The sequence below is a fragment of the Symphalangus syndactylus genome, chromosome 11 (genome assembly GCF_028878055.3).
Source record: "Symphalangus syndactylus isolate Jambi chromosome 11, NHGRI_mSymSyn1-v2.1_pri, whole genome shotgun sequence".
In the NCBI taxonomy this organism is placed as follows: Eukaryota; Metazoa; Chordata; class Mammalia; order Primates; family Hylobatidae; genus Symphalangus; species Symphalangus syndactylus.
The window spans coordinates 43,357,423-43,370,785 of record NC_072433.2 but is presented as its reverse complement, the minus strand read 5'-3'; positions in this window follow the sequence as shown (position 1 = coordinate 43,370,785).

Here is a 13,363-nt window from a genome sequence, read left to right as displayed (position 1 = left end):
TATAGTCACCCTGTTGTGCTATCAAATACTAGGTCTTATTCATTCTAACTATTATTTTGTGCCCCTTATCCCCTCCAAATCCTATGTTGAAACGTGACCTCCAATGTTAGAGGTGGGTGTAGGGAGAGGTGTTTGGGTTATGGGGGTAGATCCCTTATGAATGGCTTACCATGGTAATGAATGAGTTCTTGCTCTGGTAGTTCCTGCGAGAGTTTGTTGTCTAAAAGAATATGGCACCTCCTCCTCTCTCCTTTTGCCATAAGATGTGCTTGCTCCCCCATTGCCTTCTGCCGTGGTTGGAAGCTTTCCAAGGCCTTCATCAGAAGCTGAGCAGATGTTGGTGCCATGTTTGTACAGCCTGTAGAACCATGAACCAAAATAAACCTCTTTTCTTTATAAGTTACCCAGTCTCAGGTATTCCTTTAGAGTAACGCAAATGGACTGACATACAAGATAACCTCCCTTTTGATTAAAGTCAACTGATTAGGGTCCTTAATTACATCTGTATACGTTCTTGACCTTTGTCATATGATTAACCTAGTCACAAGAATAACATCCCATTCTATTCACATTCAGGGTGTGCACTCCAGGGATGACAGTCTTGGGGGCTACCTTAGAATTCTGTCTATCACAAGCAACTATGAATATTCTGGAGCTTATCATTTAAGTATGCACCTTTAAAAAATAAAAGCATTTCTGGCCAGGTGCAGTGGCTCATGCCTGTAATTCCAACACTTTGGGAGGCTGAGTGGGAGGATCACTTGAAGCCAGGAATTCAAGACCAGCCTGGGCAACACAGCAAGAGCCCTGTCTCTATAAAAAAATAAACAATTATTCAGACATGGTGGCATGCACCTGTAGTCCCAGCTACTCAGGAGGCTGAGGTGGGAGGCTGCAGTGAGCTATGATCGTGCCAGTGGGTGACAGAGTGAGACCCTATCTCTTATAAAAAAAAAAAAGAGCATTTCTTATTAACCCAAAATAACATGATCCCACTTAAAGTAAACACTGATTTCTAAATATCATCTTACACCTGGCCTATATTTAAGTTTTCTTGCCAGGCAAGGTGGCTCATGCTTGTAGTCCCAGCTCTTTGGGAGGCCAAGGCTGGAGGATCACTTCAGCCCAGGAGTTCAAGACCAGCCTGAGCAACATAGTGAGACCTTGCCTCTACAAAAAAAAAAAAAAATTAACCAGGTGTAGTGGTACTCACCTGTAGTCTCAGCTACTTGGGAGGCTGAGGTAGGAGGATCACTTGAGCCTGGGAGTTCAAGGCTGCAGTGAGGCATGATTGCACCACTGCATTCCAGCCTAGGTGACAGAGGGAGATGCTATCTCAAAAAGAAAATATACCAAACTACAAAGAGGGTCGACTGTCTCTAAAAATAAATAAGAAATAAAGAAAGAAATTTTCTCAGTTGCCTCAAAAATGTGTTTTAGCTGGTCTGTCCAAGGCAGGATCCAAAAAGGGCAACACACTTATCCAAAGATCAGTCTTATAAAACCAACCATGGGTCAACTGGATATCATGTGTCTCTGGCCAAAGGGCCCTTCCAGTTGCTTTCCATTTGGCACAGTGTCCTTATTGTGGTTGGTTGGAGAGAGTGGGTCTGTTGTCCTGCAGAATATCTGACCACCTGGTTTGGAGTAGTTGCTTCCTTTTGTCCTCATTTAGCTTGTTCCTTTATCCCCTTTACATTGTCTGAACTGGAAATCAAATCTGAGGTTTGATGGACTCAGGTAAACATTTTTCTGGCTGGAGCAAATCATGGGAGATGCTGATAGCTTCAAACTGCATCACTTGGGGAGACCATGACATGCGGTTGACCTGTGGTTGGTTGTGAGTGACTGGCTCCAGGATCAGGGTGGGGACTGCCTGGCTCCTCCAGTTCTGTTTCTTCCTCCTGGGCCAGAAGGAAGTCTGTGGAGTCCCACTTTGACACCATTTGAATGTCCAGTTATGCATTGACCCTTTGCCTAATGGTCTGCTATGGTGTGAATGTTTGTTTCTGCCCCAGATTCATACACTGAGACCTAGTCCCCAATGCAACAGTATTAAGAGGTGGGGCCTTTGGGAGGTGATTAGGTCATGAGAGTTCCACCCTCATAAATGAGGTTAGTGCCCTTATACCAGAGGCCTGAGGGAGCCTGTGAGTCCCTTTTTGCCCTTTCATCATGAGGACTTGGCAAGAAGTTGCCATTTATGAGGAATAGGCCCTCACTGGGAACCAAATCTGCTGGTGCCTTTATCTTGGACTTTCCAGCCTCCAGAACTATGAGCAATAAATTATGTTGTTTGTAAATTACCAGTCTTGGATATTTTGTTACAGCAGCCAGAAAAGACTAAGACATGGTCTTAACACATCAATTGATAATTCTTGCCTGAATCAATGATTTCATTAGAGATGAGGGTGCAATTTTGACCTGGCATTCCCACTCTGTGGAACTACGGTTTGGTCTGAAATATGCTTTTGGTCTCTGAGGGCCTAATCTCCCTCCAAGTTGGACCATCTGGCTTAGACCCACCCTCACCAGGCCCAGGGGAAGAGGTGGCCTGAGATGGGAAGGGGTTGGGAGACCTGGTGACTGGTACCTGCTTCTGAAAGGTGGCCACCTTGGTGTGTCTATGCCCCTGTCTCTATCCAACGCCCCTGAGGGCCTGGGCTCTGTCTGGGTGGGGTTGTGTCTTCCTGCAGCAGAGTTCTGCCTGTCTGTTGGATTAGACTCTCCTAAAGCCTATCTTGTTCCCTGGGGCCCGATCACAAGGAACCAGCCATGCAGAGCTGCATCTGGAGATACAGTCATGTAATGCTGGCATCACCAACCACTGGTAAGGTGCCCATCAGATAACAAATATCAGGACACTTAGGAAAGTTTGGGTGGGGTGCACATACTCCCTCCACCCTGGCCTCCCTCCTGGAAAATGGCTCAGCAGCTGGGTTCTGACTCCAGGCCAGTTGCCCCCGCCCCACGGGCAGAGAAATCTGCCTTTAATTTAGCAGTTCTATTTCTTTCTCCCTGGAAAAGTCTTTGTGGTAACAATTAAGGAACTCTTTTATCCCCTCCTGGTTGAGGAGTGAGGAATTTGGGGATGGCATAGGAAAGGCTCCTTTCCTTGCTAATTCCCAAGACACAGCAACTTTTTCTTGGAAAGGGCATCTGGCAGAAGCCTCTGGGAGTGTCCCGATTGGTGATTTGGTGGTTTACATCTATGGAGGGCTGTAGATGTGCCAGGCACCACACCGGGCACATTGCATGGGTTACCTTACAGCATCTTCACAACCATCCCTCAAAGAAGGAAGGTCCCAAGCTCACAAGATCCATCCTAGTAGCATGTTAATACCATCTCCCAAGTCCTGGGCATTAAGTCTGACTGTGGGTGTTAAATCTGACCATGGGACCAAATCAATACACTCTCCCTCATCCAGCTTTATAGTCTGCTCCCCATCTAACCCCCTTAACTCAGACACCTTGGGATCCAATTCCATGTATATTATCAGGTTCCTGCCACTACAGATTGATGAGACCCCACAGCTCCCCCAGGGGATAGAATTCTCCATCACACAGCAGGCCCAGCACCATGACCAGCTTGTGACTTGACCCCAGTTATCAGGCTGGTGGCCAGGAGAAGAGGTAGGGGTAATTCCTGAGGGGCTATGTGCTGTTTTACAAGGTAGAGAACTCTGCACTACTTTTGAGCAAAGAGGAGCGTTAGCTTTTAAAAGGTAGGAGAGGAGTCATTTCTGCAGTGTCAGAGGGTTCAGGAGGATCAAGGATTTCAAGATTCCCAAGTGCCAGTGTCCTACTCCTTCCCTCCTTCCCAATCAGGGTGCTAATTTCGGCATAGGCAGATTCACTGGGTTTGTAAATTCAGCTTTCTCTGGAGCAGTGCTATTTTTATAATTATGTCTTGAGCTTGATTCTGAGGTTTTTATGCCTTCTTGCTGCAGAAGACAAGAGTCTTGTATTTCAACCTTACATTGAAGATTAATAACCTCCAGCCTCTGTCTTTATTTTTATAGGGAGAGGGTCTCTCTATGTTCCCAGGCTGGTCTTGAACTTCTGACCTCAAGTGATTCTACTGCCTTGGCCTCCCAAAATCCTAGGATTACAGTCATGAGCCACCATGCCTGGCCCTCTTTGTCTTCCTCTACAGCATTGATAGCCCTCAACAATGGCTATCTGTAGTACGTCTCAAATGCCTGAGCTACCATATCAGACGGTGCATTCCTTCCCACCCTTCTCCTATCCTAGTTCACCCCTGGTGAACATTTGAGCAAATGCACCACTTTTGCATGCAAGGTGCTTTCTGTATTCTAGCTACCACCAGTAATGGGGTTCTCATTCTCAACTGGCCAGTAGAGTGATACAGTTCTAAAATCCCAATTTAGAGTGACTGCCTTCAGACGACCTCTGTTACAGGTGAGTTTCCAGAGAATCCAATTTTGAGACAGATTTGCATGCAGGTGGTTTACTGGGGGACCAATACCTGTCAGAGGCTGTGGGCAGCAGGGCTGGATGAGGAGAAACTGAGCAACAGTACAGTCTCATTAGAGGTCTCAGCAGATTCTGTTGGGAGTGTGGGGGCAGAAGAACCCTCCTGAATTGTGTTGGAGACCAAGGATCTGGGTCTTTATACTCTTGCACTGACCTGTCATTGGACATGAGTTCCCCAGGGAAGGAGTGTGGTATGGTTTGGCTGTGTCCCCAGCCAAATCTCGTCTTGAATTGTAGCTCCCGTAATTCCCATGTGTTGTAGGAGGAACCGAGTGTGAGGTAATTGAATCATGGGGGCAGTTCCCACCATGCTGTTCTCTTGGTAGTGAGTAAGTCTCATGAGATCTGATGGTTTTATAAGGAGAAACCCCTTTTGCTTGGCTCTCATTTCTCTGTTGCCTGCTGCCATGTAAGACGTGCCTTTCACCTTCCGCCATGATTGTGAGGCCTCCGCAGCCACTCAGAACTCTGAGTCCCTTAGCCTCTTTTTCTTTATAAATCACTCAGTCTCTGTTATGTCTTTATTAGCAGCGGGAGAACAGATTAATACGGTGTGTCACCTTGAGCAAGGCAACTCTTTTTGAGTGAAGGCCAATCTCAGAGAGGAACTCAGGGATGAGCCATTAGCAGCTAACACCCCTGAAAGATGGGAAAATGAGTACCTCAGTCCTGAAGGGGGAACTGGGCAGCTCATAACAGTATCCACTACAGAGAAGTAAGTTTTTTCCAATTTTCCTCCTACTATAACAATACTGTAATGAACATCTCTGCACATCTCTCTCCTTGTGTAAATGTTTGAGCAATGATTCCCTGCTTTGCACATCACATAGTGTAAACAGAATATGAGGATTTGTGTATAACACACGGGAGTAAACAGGCAAGAGTGTGTAACCCTGGCATGAGCTGCTTGTGTGGGCAGCTGGCAGGGGTTCGCACTGCTCTAGGTATCTTCTTCCCCCCATTGTTGCCTCGTGGCCTGAGAGGATCAATATCTTCATTCTACACAAAAGGTTCTGAGCTCTCTACTCCAGGTTTGGATGCACCTGGAAGAAGAATTGCTGGATGTAAGGCATGTACACTGTCATCTTTATGAGGTATTGACATTTTATCTATAAAACTAGAGGATGCCCTTTTACATCTTTCAGGTTTAGTATTGTCAACTCGATAGGTGTGAAATAGTGTCTTATTGCTTAATTTTCCCTTTCTTTGTTTACCCATGTCATCGGGCATCTTTTCACAAGTCTATTGGCCATCTGCTTCCCTGTTCTGAGACTTGCTTGCTCATTTCTATTGCTCTTTTTGCTGATGAGTTGTTCATCTTTTCCTTATTGATTTGTGGGACTCATTGCTCTGCTCCCTGGGGCTGTCTCTGTCAATTCAATGCCCCTGCTGCTATGGTCACTGCCTCCCCCTACCCATATACCAGATAGAGTCTTTGATTCTCTCCGTCTTTATGTCTGGGGAGGTACACCTGGTTGCCTGAGAGAGTTCAAGCCACACACTTTCCCCTGAGCTGCATGGGAGCCTGAGAAAATGAGCACCTGGCACTTTCAGCTTCCTTCATTGGAGGTGGGCTCAGCTTCTCAACAAGTTTCATAAGGTGAAGAATTGCTCAGAAGGACATCCAATTTGGGAGTCTGCCTCAAAAATGGATAAATATCTATCCCAGTGTTAGCAGATCTTTACTTCACAAGGTTAGTGAGGGCTTAAAGAAAATAGAGAATGCAAAACTGCCCAGCAGGTGCTCATAGGATAGCCCATCCTCTTCCTTTGCAGCTTTGCTGGGACAAATGTCCATTATGGGAATGGCAAATTAAGTGGACTCACACTGTATAGGCATTGAACTAATGCAAACTCCACACTCTCTCAACTGTGTGCTTACAGGTTGTGGGAGAGGAAAATATCAGTTTGTCTGGACAATTGGTTTTATCTGACCAGTGCACAGCTACCTGGGAGTGAATGGGAGGAAACGGGGTTCTGTTTCTGCTGTGCCTTCAGGCAAGCTCAGTCCCTCCCTCCCCCATGCCTCTCCCACTTCCCTGATTGATTCTAGTTTTTAAAGACAGGCATTTTCATACACCCCAGCCTCTCAACAGTAGTCAAGCCCATTACTTGGGGCTCAACCAACAACACAGTGATCTACGGCAAGACTGGAGGAAAACCTCCTGGCTGGACTCATTATGAGCCTGAGCTATCCTATACTTTGTTTGAGATTTAGGAGATTTTCAAGGATAATCTTTGATTTGATGCAGTTTTCTTTTCATGCCAGGATTTTAGAATCTACCCTCTGCAGAAGAGGCAATTCCCGACAGAAGACAGTGGTCTCATTTCAAGTGCTGTGTGTAATTGATTGACTAAGATGGTCTGGAGAATGGCAGGAAAGAGGGTGGTGATTGAAGGCAGTGTCTGCCAGGAGGGCAGGAATGGGCACATGTGCATTGGTGCTGGGTATGAGATGGAGCAGGAGCCCTCTTAGGTCTTTATGACCTGTATCTTGTGCCGACCTCCCATCTCATCCTGTGACTTAGAATGCATTAACTGTCTGGGAATGTAACCCAGTGGGTTTCAGCCTTATTTTACCCACCTCCTATTCAAAATGGAGTTGCTCTGGTTCTAAGGCCTCTGACAACCCTAACTCCTCAGGGAGATGGATTTGTGGTTTCTTCCCATCTCCTTATTTGGTGGCCCTACAATTAAACCTCCTTCTCTACTGTCGTGGAGAAGAAGAGCCTAGGAAGACACAATCACTAAATATGACGTGGTGTCCCAATGTCCAGGAAGAGGGCATCAAGTCCAAACTAAGGAAATGTGAATAAGCGACAGACTTTAGTTAATAATAACAATGGATGGATATTGGTTCATTCACCGTAACAAATGTTCCATATTAATGTAAGATATCAGTAATAGGGGAAACTGTGTGTAGGGGGTATATGGAAACTCTTTGTACTATATGCTCAATCTTTCTGTAAATCTAAAACTGTTCTAAAAAATAGAGTGCATTTCATTCTCATTATAAAAAACAAATCAAACCAACAAAAACCTCTTTCTCTGCTGCATCCCAACGTCTTGGTGTATTGACTTGCTGTGCGCACTGGACAATGGGCTTATTATGGTTATACCCTCTGTTAGCTCAAGGTTAATTCTTGAGTGTACTCCTGGACATAAATGTGTTGTCTCTTGTGAGTTTGAGCAATGCAGAAATTTCCAGAGCCTGGAGACTCAGTCCGGGTCAGGTCCTGCTAAGCTAAGAGCTGACAAGCATCTGGAGAGCTTACCCCCCGGCTGTATACACTGCGTCGGGGCTGCCAACTGCTGGCCACTCCCCTATCGATCTGGAATCCTGGAGCATCTTTGCTGCAAAGGCCTGCAGAGAATGTGTGGTATAACAAGGAAAATATTTAGGCAAGGCATGGTGGCTCACACCTGTAATTCCAACACTTTGGGAGGCTGAGGTGGAAGAATCACTTGAGCCCAGGAATGCGAGAGCAGCATGGACAACATATTGAGACCTCATCTCTACAAAAAGTCACAAAATCAACCAGGTATGGTGGCACATGCCTGTAGTCCCAGCTACTAGGGAGGCTGAGGCAGAAGGATCACTTGAATCTGGGAGGTCAAGGCTGCAGCAAGTTATGATCGCACCACCGCATTCCAGCCTGGGTGACAGAGCCAAACCCCATCACTAATATATATATATATATTAGTATATATATATATATTAGTGACATGTTAGTGTATAATATATGTACACTAAATATGTATATATATTTAAAAATATATTTATGATGATGATGATGATGTATATTTGGTCCTTGTCCCTGGTTCCTGGCACCAAGCTCCTAAAACCCCTGGAATTTCTTCAGTGATGGGAGTCTTTTGTTACTACAGTGAGCCCCTTTCAACCATGTCAGAGTTTATGCTAGTGAAGTGACTCAGGGTGGGGCCCCTAGATAACCTCAGGTCGGGGCTGGTCACCAAAAAGACCAAACACAGGATTAGAACGTTGGGACTTTCAGCCACACCCCTGACCTCGGGCAACGGCAAGGAAAGGGGCTGGACATTGGATTATAAATAAACTCTTGAACAAAGACATTTGCAGCGCTTCGGGTTGTTGACGACACTGATGTACTGGAAGGGTGGCACACCCCAGGAGGACACGGAAGCCCCAGGCCATCCTGCCCCAGGACCTTACTTCAGGCACATCTTCCATTAGGCTGTTGCTGAATTTTATCCTTTATAACGAACCAGTAATAGTAAGGAAAATGCTTTCCTGAATCTGTGAATCAATCTAGGAAATCATTGAACTTGAGAAGGCGGTCATGGGAATCCTTGAGTTTGTAATTGCCTGGGCAAAAGTGTGGGTCACCTGGGGACCCCGTTTGTGCCTAGCATCTGAAGTAGGGGGAAGTGCTGTGGGGCTGAGCACTAAACTTGTGGAGTCTGACACCAACTCTGAGCCATTAGTGTCAGAATTAAATTGAATTTTTAGAAATCCAGTTGGTGTTGGAGAGTTGGAGAACCAGTGTCAGGAAATACCACAGGGCTGGGCATGGGGGCTCATGCCTGTAATCTCAAGACTTTGGGAGACTGAGGTGGGCAGATCGCTTGAGTCTAGGCGTTCAAGACCAGCCTGGGCAACACAGCAACACACCCTATCCTTACAAAAAAGGAAGAAAGAAAGGAAGGAAGAAAGAAAGAAAATACCACATACAGGTCCTCAATGGGTATCTGTTTAATGAACAGAGAACACTAGCTAACATAAATTAGGCACAATATCCTGAGTGGTATGTTAAATACTTTCTATGCACTAATTTAAAAACTACTTTTTGAGTTAGTACTGTTATGTGCCTGGCTTGGTGCTTGGTACAGCTGTGAACAATTAAGCCAATTCAGCACATCTGTTTTAGCGCCTAACTGTGTGCCATGCACTGTTCTAGGTCCTGGAGATACAGCTGTGAGCAATTTAAGTTTACCTAACAAATATTTATTGAGTTCCTACTATGTATCAGACACCATTCCAGGCCTGCAGAACACAGCAGCGACCACAAGTCAAATCCCCACTCTGTGTGCATTTTGCAGGAGCCCTAGGAGCTAAGTCATTTTGCACTTGAGGAAATTGAGGGCTGGGCACGGTGGCTCACGCCTGTAATCCCAGCACTTTGGGAGGCTGAGTTAGGAGAACCTCAAACCCAGGTGTTCAAGATCAGCCTGAGCAACATAGTGAGACCCTCATCTTTACCAAAAAAAAAAAAAAAAAAAAAAAAAAAAAAAAATTAGCATAGTGGCATGCATCTGTAGTACCAGCTATTTGGGAGGCTGAGGCTGGAGGATTGCTTGAGTCCTGGAATTTGAGGCTGCAGTGAACCATGATTTTGCCACCACACTCCATCCTTGGTGACAGAGCCAGATTTTGTCTCTAAAAACAAAAGCAAACAAACAAACAAACAAATTGAGGCTCAGAGAGGTTGTCTTTCACAAGGTCACACAGCCAGGGTAGTAAGGCTAGACCTAACCCCTGCCCATCTGACATCACTGTTTGTGTTCTCACTCTCTGGCCTAGGCTGAGTCTTTGTGTGTGTGTGTGTGTGTGTGTGTGTGTGTGTGTGTGTGTGTGTGTGAGACAGGGTCTCACTCTGCCACCCAGGCTGGAGTGCAGTAGCCTGATCGCAGCTCACTGCAGCCTCGACCTCCTGGGCTCAAGCAATCCTCCCACCTCAGTCTCCTGAGTAGCTGGGACCACAGGCTTATGCCACCACACCCAGCTAACCAGGCTGAGTCTTAATGTTAGAGTGAGTCCTGTGGTCCACCAGCCTGGGCAATTTAGGGGCTCATAAGTCACTCACACAAGCCTCCCTCTTCGGGGCCCCCCAGCCCTGCTCCCTCTTCTCTGGTACACAGAATGCCTAATGAGGCTGGCACTGTTCCCGAGTGACACCCCCGAGTGCCGTAATGTGTTTTCGTGTGCAAAACCCTGTGTTCAGCAAATTGCTGTGACCAAGACCCTATCCAGTTACCTGATGCATCAGAGGTATGTTCTGCGGTGCTGCCAAGCAAAGCAGAGAATAATACTTCTAAGAATTTTAACCATTAGATAGAAAAAGCGTGGTCCTGGCAGCCCCTGGCAGGCACTGCCGAGTGGGAACCAGATACAAAGCAAACAAGAAGGGCGAGTGGCACGTGTGGCCTGTTGTCCTCTCTGGTGGGTCGGCCGCCCTGGCCCCACAGTTGCGTTGTCAAAGCCACCAGTCACCTGACTCTTGTTGCTGGCTGGCTGGAGACCGTGGCCCTGGGTTTTCCATACACCAGCTTGGAACTCTGAGCTGAGATCAGCTTCCTGGAGGGGTGGGTTCAGTTTGGACAACTGCTGAGCAGAGGGGCATTGGCTCTGATGCCATGCTGCGAGCTTCTGTGGCTGTCCCTCATCTCGGTGGCCTGTGAACTTCAGGCAGGTGACTCATCCTCACTGGGCTTCACTCGGGATGGCAATCAGAGTACCTCCTTCACTTGGGAGGGTTAGGGAAGTGAGTGAGTTCAGAGAAGCAAAAAAGAACCGAGTCTGGCTCACTCCTGAGACTCTGCTGCTGCTAGCTGTTATCTGAAAGTCAGGCATTCATGCAACAAACATCCATGAAGCACTGCCTAGGTGCCCTGCCAAGTGTGCACAATGGTAAGTAGAACAGATTTAGTCCCTGCCTTCATGGTGCTTACAGTCCAATGAGGGTGATGGGCGGCTAAGGAGTCCTATCAACAAATATGACATTATAATGGGGTCCAGTGCTGGGGAGAAAGTCCTAAGGGGTCTATGATGGGAGGTTTTGCTGGGTAGCGAAGTTGGGGAAAGTCACTCTGGGGGACTTTGGGGGTGCTCCAGACTTCAAAAATGAGGACATTCTCAAGAAGCAATGGCAATACAATGGAGCAAAGAAACTCTTTTCAACAAATGGTTCTGGAACAACTGGACATTCACATGCTAAAAAATGAATCTAGACATGGAGTTTATACCCCTCACAAAAATTAACTCAAAATGGATCACAGACCTAAAAGTAAAATATAAAACTATAAAACTCCTAGGAGATAACAAGAGAAAATCTAGATGACCTTGGGTTTGGCAATGACTTTACAGATACAGCACCAGAAGTGCAATCCATGAAAGAAAGACTTGATAAGCTGAGCTTCATTAAGATGAAATACTTCTGCTATGGGAAAGACAATGTCAAAATAATGAGAAAACAAGCCATGGACTGGGAGAAAATATTTGCAAAAGATACATCTGATAAAGAACTGTTATCCAAAATATGCAAATAACTCTTTAAAAAATCAACAATAAGAAAACAAGCCAATTAAAAAGTGGGCCAAGGACTTTAACAGACTCCTAACTAAGGAAGATATACAGATGGAAACCAGCATGTGAAGAGATGCTCCACATCATATGTTATCCAGAAAAATGCAAATTAAAACAATAATGAGATACCACCACATGCCTGTTAGAATGGCCAAAATCCAGAACACCGACAGCACCAAATGCTGATGAGGAGGTGGAGCAACAGGAACTCTCACTCATTGCTAGTGGGAACACACAATGGCACAGCCACTTTGAGAGACAGTATGACATGTTTTTTTGTTTGTTTGTTTTCACAAACATACAATCCAAAAATTGCACTCCTTGGTATTTATCCAAAGGCGCTGAATATTTACATCTGCACAAAAACCTGCACATGGAAGTTATAGCCATTTACTTGTCAAAATGTGGCAATTGGAAGACAACAATCTTTCCATGTCTTTCAGTAGGTGAATGGATAAACTGTGGTGCCTCCAGACAATGGAGTATTATTCAGTGTTTAAAAAATGATCTATCAAGCCGTGAAAAGACATGGAGGAAACTTAAGTGCATATTCCTAAATGAAAGAAGCCAATCTGAAAAGGCCACAATAGTGTGATTCCAATGATACGACATTCTGAAAATAGGCAAAACTATGGAAATCAGAAGAACAGGGGTTGCCAGGGGTTAGGAAGAAGGGACGAATAGGTGAAGCACACAGGATTTTTAGGACAGTAAAACTACTCTCTATGATCCTATAATGGTGGATACATGTCATTATAAATTTGTCCAAACTCATAGAATGCACAACACCGAGTGAACCTTAAACTACGGACTTTAAGTGATAATGATGTGCTCATGTAGGTTCATCAGTTGCAGCAAATGTACCACTCTGGTGGGGGATGTCGACAATCAGGGAGGCTTGGGAGGGAAATTTCTGTGCCTTCCACTCAAGGTAGCTGTGAACTAAAAACTGTTGTAAAAAATAAAGTCTACTAAATTAAAAAACAATGAGGATATTATGAGAGTAAAGAAAGGGACAAATTTTCTATTTAGAGGGAACAGCATGGGCAAAGGCCTAGTGGCAAGAGGAAGCCTAATGACTCCAAGGACTTGGAATGAGTTCAGTGTGGCTGACTGCAGAGGGACAGGAAACTTGGAGATGATGCTGGAGAGGCAGGTGGGTAGGGGCTGAGTCTTGTGCACTTTGTAGGCTAAGTTCAGCAGTTTCGCCTTTCACCTAAGAGCAGTAGGAAGCATAAAAATACTTTAGCCAGGTGATGACTTGATTTGATTGGTGTTTTAGTAAAGATCACTCTGGTTGCTATCTGGAAAATAGAGCATAAGAGGCCAGGAGGGGAAGCCCAGAAGCCAGTGAGGGAAGATGGTGGCTTGGACCCAGATGTGGTGATGGTGGGTGGGTTTGAAAGGCAGCAGGGCTTACTGCTATGTTAGATGTGGCTGGGCTGCAAGGGTTGGGGGAGGGGCTCAGAAATGAATGTTATTGTCCCTGGGTTCCTGTGGAGAACCAGTAGGGCCTGCCCAAGT